Source organism: Olea europaea, chromosome 10 (genome assembly GCF_002742605.1).
Source record: "Olea europaea var. sylvestris chromosome 10, O_europaea_v1, whole genome shotgun sequence".
NCBI classification, from domain to species: Eukaryota; Viridiplantae; Streptophyta; class Magnoliopsida; order Lamiales; family Oleaceae; genus Olea; species Olea europaea.
This window is the reverse complement of record NC_036246.1, coordinates 27,702,795-27,713,587: the sequence shown is the minus strand read 5'-3', so window position 1 is coordinate 27,713,587 and position 10,793 is coordinate 27,702,795. Positions and strand designations below refer to the sequence as shown.

General features: G+C 39.6%; 1 non-coding gene across 1 annotated transcript; it reads left to right on the top strand.

Moving 5' to 3' along the window:
• Positions 1-10,372: 10,372 nt before the first annotated feature.
• On the top strand, positions 10,373-10,444 carry TRNAT-GGU. Its single transcript has one exon. It is a non-coding gene; the product is annotated as a tRNA-Thr (tRNA).
• Positions 10,445-10,793: the final 349 nt, after the last annotated feature.

Here is a 10,793-nt window from a genome sequence, read left to right as displayed (position 1 = left end):
TAGAACCGTGCATTCTCCTCAACAAATTTTAGGAGGCATCTCGGGATCTCATGACAAAAGTCGATGTGCTCTCCTATATAGTCTTACATTATCCCTAGACAATCAACTACTCTATTTGCTTGCCTATATACAAAAAAAAGTAAGATTCAAAAATCTATGAGCAAGTGCTTTTATATAATTAAAAAAAAAACCATATTGATCTCCACAGGCAAGACTTCACTCCTATAATGCAATCCACTGTAAGCCTCGATTCGGGTTGAATAATTATTTGTTACAAACCTAGCTCATGGGCCATCTCAAGTCCTTTCTTAATAGCCATTAACTCGTGGAAAAGTACTGGGATGCCATGGTTAATTCGATTTCTCCTGTAGCACATTCAAAAAATTCTTTCTTAATATATAACCAAAGACTCCAAGTCTATTTCTCAATGAGCTGTCACAGTTTACAGCAATAGTACCCAAAGGAGTAGGTTCCCACTTATGAAAGGTTAATGCTGGAATCTTTAATTCAGCTCGAATACGACCAACTAAATCAAAACCAATGTTTGGCCAGCCCTAGTTAAGCACCCTCGAGAATTTCGACCTGTTCTTCCCTAAGATATGCACCCAAATACGCTTACTATATTCACAATCAACAAATAAGTGGTGAATTATTTCAACCTATGCATCTAGGCATAGAACATAATAATCAAGATGGAGAACCTCGTGTCTGGCTAGATGATCCTCGGTGTTGATAGCATTTCTTAGAGCTAGCCAAAAAATGAAGGCATGTCTCGGAGCAGCTTCTTCGAACCAAATAAGTCGTGCCCAATGAACCTTAAGAAGTTTAGTCCTAATGGAGTCCCAGGCAATTTTCTTTTATGGAGAACTTTCGACAAGGGGTGGCAGCCCAAATAATTCGATCATTCTACCTACTGAAGATTCTAAAAACAGAAGGAAGTTCAGCCCATATTTCTTGAAATGCTAGGGAGTTGAAATCTGGGGATCGCCAATTGTATCCATCCATTATGTCCAAAACTTGTATCATTTTCATGTTTGGAGGAATAGTTCAATCTGGTAGTAGATTCCATAAAACATCGTGATAAAGCCAAGGGTCAAGCCAGAGATAAGATGAGCCTTTATCACTAAGGTGCCTAATATTACCAATGGACTTTCTCTTACTTTAACGAATGGATCGCAGAGCCCACGAACACGAGGAGGGGATTTTTAGCATAATTCTGCTTTTTCAATGCTGAGAGTGTGATTTAATAAGTTAAGAAGATCCTTTTTTTCCATGCTCTGTAATCACAAATCACTAGGATCTTTGTCAAGCTCTGTTTACATCAAAGAGAATCTGCCTCTGATTTTCTCAAGTTTAATGGCAATGACCCCATAGGTTTGCTTGCTCCAAGTTTTGAGTTATGCCTTTAGCCTTTTTTTTGCTTATGAATTCAAATGAACATAGGGTTCTCTTTAATTGCACAATTCCATTCTTTTCGAACTATATCCAAAAAGGTAGGGTGATCCACCCAGTGGTTATAAAACTTGAAGGGCTTCGGGACCTTAGGCAATGGTTTATCAAGGTTGATAATAATAGGAGAGTGGTCAGAGATGCCTTGTGCTTGGAAAGTAGGATTAGAGTTCTGAAAACATTAGTACCACTCTTAATTCACAAGTACTCTATCAAGCTTACAACTAATCTGAGCATCCCCATCCTGTCGATTAGTCCAAGAGTGGGTTATACCACTTCATTTTAGCTCAAAAAGACCTGCAAGCTCAACACAATTAGCAAAGTCTTGAAAGGCACTAGGGTGAACTAGTTTTTACCTCCTTTCTCCTCTGTGTGTAAAAGCAAAATTGAAATCACCAGCCACAACCCATAGTCCATCAATGTTATCATTTAGAGAGACGAGATTGTGCCCTAGCTTTTTTCTTTGTCACTCCTTGTTAAATGCATAAATGAAAGTAGCCAAGAAGATTGTTCCCTCATTTAGGATAGATGGAAACGGGTTATGGATCTGTTCAAGCTGGTTGATCAATCATTCCTTTCTTTCTCCTACCTGCGGACACCTTAGAATAGATTTGATTGGAAGGAGGGTAAGGAACGAATACTGGAGTCAATGTTTTTGGGAAGCACACCTACTGATAGAAGGAATTGATCTCAATACAAAAGCCAATCAAGAGGTTCCCCTCTCCTTAGTTAGCATCGTTCTTCTTAACCAATCTCCATCGGATCTAAGATATTTAAAATGTCGACATGAGCAAGCACAAGACTAGGCACTCAATGAACAAGGGAAAATAAGGGAACTTTATGAAAAGGGGAATCTTTTTGCTATTTTAGCCTAGTCCTACTGTCATAAAGATTGAAGGAGAAACATCCGTAGGTAGTACCAAGAGAGATAAGGGAAACTCCTCCCAAGGGTGAATGTATCATTTTTTGGGAGAATCCGCTTTCCTAGCAAGCACATCAACCGACACAGACTCTAAAGTAGGATCAAAAGTCAGAGGCAAGTGAGGACTCCGTAGTAACAATGCCATGAGTATGAAGTGCCCACTAAGGAATAGATACTTAAATGGTAGAAGAAAGCTAGGAGTCTTCCATTCATGTTTTCATGGGTGGCTACCTATGAGGTATAGCTTGAAAGTGCTTTTCTACTATTACTTTGGAAAAATGAACATGCCCTAGAGATTTCTAGACAAACTAGCAAGGAGTTAACTCCTAGGAAGAGAACAAAGAGCAACAGACTTCGATTCAATCCCTACTGGTTGAAGTTCAATCCCCTCAACAATAGGAAGTTTCACCTCCCTACGGGTGTAGGATTAGGATTAGATCGTACACCTGCAAACAAGACTTCCATGGGCAGCTACCCACTTGACTTTCTTTATTAAAGAAGCTTGCTGTAGATCTATTCCTCTTTCTCTACCTCTGCCTCAACAGGATCTATGGTTCCCTCCACTTCTTTTGGTACTTAAGTGGAATTTTGGTAAAAAATATTCATAGCCTGGTTATACCTCCGATTCTTCTTCTTCAGAGTTCACACCGATCTTTATCTAAAATTCCCAAAAACCCAATTCTAAGGCCTGTCTTTTGGCTAGCAATTGCCGTTTCAGTTTCCTCTGGTCTCATACCGAATGAGATCTCTTGAACAGGGTTTTTCTTTGTCAGGTATTCCGCTTCCTACGCCATGCTTTAGTCCTCTTAGCCCTTTATAGAGTCATCCTCCTAGGCTATGCTTGAATCATCCATAATAAAAAAGAAGAGAAAATTGCTACCTAAGCCTGAAACTACATGTAAGAAAGATTGCTCTAGTCTGAGATTTTCCTCGCCTCCCTTATAGAAGAGTAAGCTTCTGCCTATCTTCTTTCTTTTAAGAAAAAAATAGAGTAAGGTCTTTATTGATCTATTCTATGAAAATTCTTCCTTACCTTATATGCCTTCCCGAAGAAATGTGGATGATGAAAGGTTCATTTTCATTATGCTATGGCACAACAAAGAAGCATTCTTGCTAAGCTAAAGGGTGCATAGATAAGCCAAGTTCTTCCATGAATAAAAAAAATTTTCTCTATAAACTATGGTACGATCACTCGAAAGTCTAATGGCAATTCCTTTGAAAATGGGTAGCTATTTCTAGAGAAATGGCTTTTTCGAGCGATCTAGTCCCATATGCCTGGGCGCCAAATAGGAGAAAGTCTAGCTAATGAAAGAGAATAGATTAAGGCAAAGACTTCGAGTGAAAAACCCAGCTTGTAACTGAGGATGAGAGAACATATTACTTTCAATTTAGTTTCAATACACAAGCAGGAACTCCCCTTTCATTTCATCCAGATGATCCTACAAGTCAGACAAAATCCTATTTCGAAAGTGAGACTATCGGCGTCAATTAAGCATAGAAAGCACTGCCGCCCTATTAGCCACTATTTTACATCTTAGCACAAACTCACCTGGAGCCTACTTAAGAAAGCATTCTCTTTTGATGAAAAATCACTAACTAAAAGAGGAATTGCATAATGAAAGCACCACTCGCTCAAAGCTTGAATCTATGTCTCCTAATCCAGTTTTGGAATCCTCCATTTATTCCTCTAGGATCTACAAAGATGAGAAAGAAAGTGTTTCTTTTATATTAAATATAAAGAGAATCATTCTATAGTGCGTGAGTTACCTATTTTTGGGAATAAGAACAGGATTTTGATCTTTCCTCCACTTCAAAAAAGGGATATCTAAAAAGTTGAGATCACTTCATTTTTGCTTTCTCAAAGCAGAGGGAGCTAAACCTCCAATGAAGACAGTGCAAGTACTCAATTAGAAGTTGAGGCATGCATTAGGTTCAAAGTCCATTCGATCATGCACGGAAGACCTTCTCTTGTTACTAAAATAGGAAGAGGTATTACTCAAATTGAGTATATTCGACAGAAAGATATGGTGGTTCCTCCCAGAGATTAGATATCTGGCCATTCGCCACTCAGCTTTAGCTATTTTGGGTGTTTTGAACCTGTTGAATTGGATAACTGGATAATACGTGACGAAATCTTAATTGTTAATCAGGCTCGTGGGTAAAGATCATCAGTCTGCTTTTCTCGCTTACTTACTTAAAAGCTTTTTACCCAATAGAATAGGGTTGAATTATCTAAATTATTTCAATTCCTCCAAGACTTTGAATCACCCCAGTCAGAAGTGACTTATTCTATTTCTTATTCATCGAGACCTAAATCAACTCACGAGCCTCCTGGCCAATACCATAGGATATTATCTTTTCCAAAGCTTCAAACTCAATCTCATCCACCGAGATCGCCCAACTTGCTTCCTTCGATTTTGCATATTGAGAAAAGCTAGACCCATAGGAGACTACCAGTTCCGATGAAAGAAAAGGGGCTCCTAGCTTTGATTACTCATCTGCCAGAGACTACTAGGAAAGATAAACCATTTTTCCTTTTATGTTTATGGATAAGATTTATGCGCAAAAAGTAATTTTGCATTCAAGATATGTACTCCTATCCTGAAAGAATTCAATGCACATAGTTTAAGCATGTTCCATCCAAGAAAATGCGATATGATATTTATGAAAGAAGAGTTCGACTGTGTGATTATTGGAAAAGTGAAAAGAACGGTTCAGTCCATGCCCCAAATAAGTCCGTCGATCAAGCAAAAGTCAAGAAAGTTAAGGGTACCAGATCTTGAATGTTGATTTTCTGACCATAAAAAGACATTTGAAGGCCAGTTGGAGGCATGATTTCATCAAGGAAATAAGGTTTCCATAGATAGACTGAAGAGCAAGCACCTATATTCCTCTCTGGAGTTACCGATGGGCTTATTTAGTTGTGGGGGTTCCATCCTTTAAGTTTCCAGTGGTATTTTTATTCAATCTTTCCCACTTGAGCCTATTACTTAGGCTCATGGATCACCATCCAATTTATGTATTGCTCCAAGTTCCCCAGATGGGATATAAGGGACTTTCCCGAGCAAAGTAAACCACCCAAACCATGCGGAGTGAATCTAAGTAATCCACTCTGATTGGAATGGTTATTTCTTCTTATTGGCCTTTAAAGTAGTCCTTGTACCAGGTACACTGAAGAATAAGACAATATTTCGAGAAAGAGGCTATAAACCATTGAATTGTGTCGATTCGAGCTAGCTTCAGGTCTTCTTCAATCAGAAAGTAATGCCTTTTCCCTATAGTAAGGGATTCGATCTATATCATAAAACATATATAAATCTCATATTGATTAGTAATTCAAAGTATATAAGGATATAGAGATGAAATAAAAGTCAGTCATCTATCAATTATGGAGTTGAGAGTCACATTTGTTGCTTCTTTTGTCTCCTACGGTTATGTTAAGATATATTAATATCTTTATTCAACCTGTATTTCCCCTTTTCTATTGTACAGATGCCTATTCATTCCTCAAAAGTTTACACTTACTTCATTCTAGGATCAATTGGGAGGCTGTGTTCCCATCTACTGAACTCAGTAAGGGCTTATTTTGCCAATTCCACTCGCCAAAGTTTGTCTCTTGGATAGAATTCCCTTTCATCACGAGTGACCTTTCCATGGATAGCGTATTCCCTTTCTGTGTAAAGCTCCCCCATTCCTTTCTTCAAATATCTCATTTCTCAATCTTTACTACTTCGGGCATGGTGCAACGGAATAGAAAATGAAAGAAAAGACAGTCACTGACGCTTCGTATTCCAAATAATTGACCAAGGAATGAAGAGATCCATTTTGATATATCTCGTTTTGGCTTTCATATGGCAGAGTGTCTGGTGCCTTTTCATATAGGGTATGCCCTAGAATATAAAACGGGGTGGTTCGGTTTAAAAGTCATGCCTATACCTCGTAAAGGAACTCCCGACTAATGCTCTATCCNTGCCCTAGAATATAAAACGGGGTGGTTCGGTTTAAAAGTCATGCCTATACCTCGTAAAGGAACTCCCGACTAATGCTCTATCCTGGAGAATAGAAAGGGCCCCTCCCCTTTTTCCTATAACCAATTCACCGGTCGGTAAATTATCTTTGTTCCTTTCTCCTTGCTTGCTTGAATAAAGTCTTCTCTTTTTGTTGCAGTTTGACTGAGATTTTCGAAGGCCAGTAGGGCTTAGCTTATCGTATGGAGCCATTGTAGTAGTATAGTTTAGCATCCTAGCTCTATCGCGTACCCTTTTGACAACTTGACGTGAAAAATGCCTTCCTCCATGGTCTTTTACTTTAAGAGATATACATGCAACAACCTCCTGGATTTGTTGATCCTTCTAAGCCCACTCATCTTTATCGTTTTTATAAGGCCATTGTTGGTCTTCATCAAGCACAATTGGCATGCTTTCAATGGTTCAGTACGTGTCTTCTCCAAAGTGGCTTTCGTCAGAGTGTTGCAGATACCTCCATATTTCTTCACCATTCCTCTACTGGCTATATCATTTTTTTACTTTATGTTGCCAACATCGTCTTAACTGGTGACAACGAATCTCTTCTCACTCAGTTTATTCACCGTCTCAATCAATATTTTGCCATGAAGGACTTGGGTGATCTCAATGAGTTCCTTAGCATTGAAGCTCAACTTGACTCCTCTGGACCTTCTTCTGTCGCAAACTAAATATGCTTTAGATTGATTCCGTCGAACCAACATGCTTGGTTGCAAACCTTGTGCCACACCAATTGCTTTCGATTCTAATCTTTCAACTTTGGATGGTGCACCTCTCTCTAATCCTTAGGCCTATCAAAATATTGTTCGGGCTCTCCAATATATCACTCTCACTCAGCTGAACCTCAACTATGCTGTTAATCATGCTTGCCAGTTCATGGCCAATCCCATCACTATTCATGATCAGTTTCTTAAATGCATTTTAAGGTATTTGAAAGGCACTCTCCATTATATTATGGTCTTAGATTTCCTCATCACCCTATCTCAACACTTCTTTGTTACTCTGATGCGGATTGGGCTGGTTATCCAATAATTTGTTGCTCAACCACTAGATTCTGCGTTTACCTTGTGACAATCTCATTTCTCGGGGCTCTAAAAAGTAACCAACAGTTGTCCACTCTAGTGCAAAAGCTAAATACAAAGTGTTAGCTATCACTGCTTCTGAAATTTTATGGCTCTCCTACTTGCTAAAGGATTTACATGTGTCAATTCCTCACCCATTCCTTCTCTTTTGTGACAACTCTTCATACTCTGCTTCCACCTTATTCCTTTCAAGGTTTCACCTTATCGTAAGTTCTCAGCATCTCCATTGCGTGCTTCTTCAGTATCTCCTTAGAAAGCAGCAAGAGGATGCAACCAAGGTCGTGATAACACTAATCTTGCCAGTTAGAAGGAGGATACTTTCTCTAATGGTTGTCGTCACATTATCTTCCCGGCTCAGCTGCCTAAAGTACCTCAACCTATCCAAGTTCATGAGAAAGTGGTTGTCATTAATGAGACTACCAATCCCAATTAGCATCCCAGTACAAACGGAGAGCATCCAAGACTTTCTTATATTTGACCATGTCATGTAACGGTTTCACTATCAGGCAGGACCCCAGACATAAGAGTGCACTAAATAAAAAAGAGAAGCAGAAATAGACGTCATACTAGAGGGATAAGGTAGGGCCAACTTCCCATTTTACAGGCCATACATGGAGATAACTCCAACACAACGGCACTACCTAGGACACCACAATGAACTAAAGTACTCAAACGATCACAAGACAGATGACCAAGCCAATGATGTCATAGATTATCCAAAGAAGAAGAGGAAGACACACTCACATAAGCAAATCCAGTAGCAGAAGAAGGCAGATGAAGATAGTCCATGTAATTGAAGCCTCCTCGCTTACAACCATAACCAATTAGAGAGTTGGTATGATGATCCTACACGAAACAAGAAAAAGCATAAAATGCGATAGTACTATCATGATTAGTAAGCTGGCTCAGAAAAAAATTCATTGACAACTTAGGAATATGTGAAAGAGAGAGAACAAAAAATTGGCCAGTGGTGGTAATGGCTTCGTGGTGAGATACAAAGAGTGGAGATCCATATGCTTTAAATATAAGAAGTGACTTCTGCAAGGGTGAACACAAGGCATGAATAGAGGCACCGGAGTTAAGGATCCAAGAGGGCCCAAAAAGACCTATGCGGTCAATTAAGGTAGACAGCGTAGTGGTGGCATGTCTAGTCCATGGAGTGGAGCCTCCAAGCTGGGAGACCGTTAGGATCTGCATAAGCTATGCCAAAGATACTAAGGCCCATGTGCTAAAGGAAGAACTGTAGGGGCTGGAGTGGTTGTAACATCATCGAACATCTCAATAGTCTTAGACCCGACAAAAGGAGTAGCAGCTGCTGCAGAGGCGGATTGTTGCCTTTGGAGATTAGCTTGCTTTTTCTTGGCATAGTCCTTGAGCATATGGCCCCAGGCATGACAATAGCAACACCCAGAGGTAGAAGATCGAGAGTTAGAAGCAGCAAGCACAGTAGCGGCTTAACAGAATAGGAGGAGCCTAAGACTCGCAGACGAATCTCTTAAGCTATAAGCTTTGAGAGTACAACATCTAGAGTAGGCAGAAGAGATTTGTAAAGCAGCTGGCCTCTAGTGGACTCAAACTCTAAGCTAAAGTGAATGAAGAACTGAAATAGACATTGTTGATCTCGGGCCTTCTGCTACTTTTTAGCGTAGCTACCGGATCAATAAATAGAACAAAAACTCCTCCTCCATGGATGAGAGCTGGTGCCAATGGTCCTCATTATTGTGTAAAACTCCTGGGTAGGTCGATTGTCTCGATGTGCAATAGAGAGCTCCTAGAACATCGAATAAGCAATGGCAAGGCTGGTCTTCTTAGAATTTATATTGAATCTAAATTCTAAAGAAAGATTGAATAAGAGAAATGAGAAGAGATGAAGAAGCTGCGACATCGATAGCAAATCGCCCAAGAAGCGAAAGCATTGGAAGTCACCAAAAGAATCCTACAGAAATGAAGGTGACGACGAATGTTTCTATGGAGGGGCTACTAAAAGAAAGAATCAAAGGATGGCTCAACTAACCCCTGTAGAAGATACCGACCATTCTTCAAGGGTAAAGTACAATCCTCCCAGGACAAGATGTTGAAGGAAAGAACAGGAACGATTACTAGCTAGAGAGCAAAGAAGCTAACCAGGGAGTCGACCCTAGAAGAAAGCGGCCTCCTCGCCCTTACTTACACTTAGAATGCACACCAGTTTGCCTAGCTAGGCCTGACAAGGAGGTGCAAGTGAGGATGAAGATAGATGAAACACTGGACTTTACAGAGGATGATGGTGGATGGAAGGTCTAGAGAGACCTTACAAAGGAGACATGGTAGGTGATTGGTAAGGTAAGCCAATGTTCTGACTATAGTTTCTAGTTTGTCACACTGAGAATGGTAGACTAACGACCAGTGAAGTCGCTGGAATAGTGTTTGAGGCAGAAGGTACCCATTGAGGCACCTTTAGTTTAACATCCACTTGTGTGCTCTGACTGCTCAGCACAAAGGTGCTTACGAGATGCCACTGGGAAAACTTTTGCTATAGGAAGACAAAGTTAGGAAGGATTGGGCGGCAAGCACACAGTCGATGAAGTAGAGATCTGGCCTAGGGTTACCCTGCACTTGCAAGACAAATCGAAGGAGGAAGCCGAGACGTCTTGCATCCTGTCCTCACCTATGCTCATAGTCAAAAGAAGAATGTGAGAAATTGGTACACTAGATCTATTAAGTAAGTGGACATTGATCATCAGAAACGGTCTTGAATTCATTTTATTTTACCCTAGACTTGCTAGGTAAATCCATTTGATTATTCAAGAATCAGCCACTAGCCACTACGAGTCTACTGCATGTACTTATGTATATAATATATGTACATATAGAGATTTTATCTACATAGTGACTCATTCGGGAATTAAATCAAATAAGCCCTTTTAACTCAGTGGTAGAGTAACGCCATGGTAAGGCGTAAGTCATCGGTTCAAATCCGATAAGGGGCTTTGGTTTTTTCATAAAAGTGCAGCCGTAGTATTCAGAAAATAGAGATATTTTTTTTATTTGGAATAAAAAAGTAACTAACTGGATAATACGTTATCATTATACTGAGTTAGAGTATAGTAGTTCTAGTTAGAAAGTTGAACATTTTTTCAGTCAATTCTCATTATTATGAATAATGATAAGCCGCCTCTTGAATCACCAAAGATCCCCATTTTACATTATACCAATCAAATCCATTGGAAAGATTCGAAATCAACAAAAGAAAAAGTAAGTGGACCTGACCTATTGAATTATGACTATATCCGCTATTCTGATATTAAAATTCGATAGAGATTAAATTGGAATTGGAAC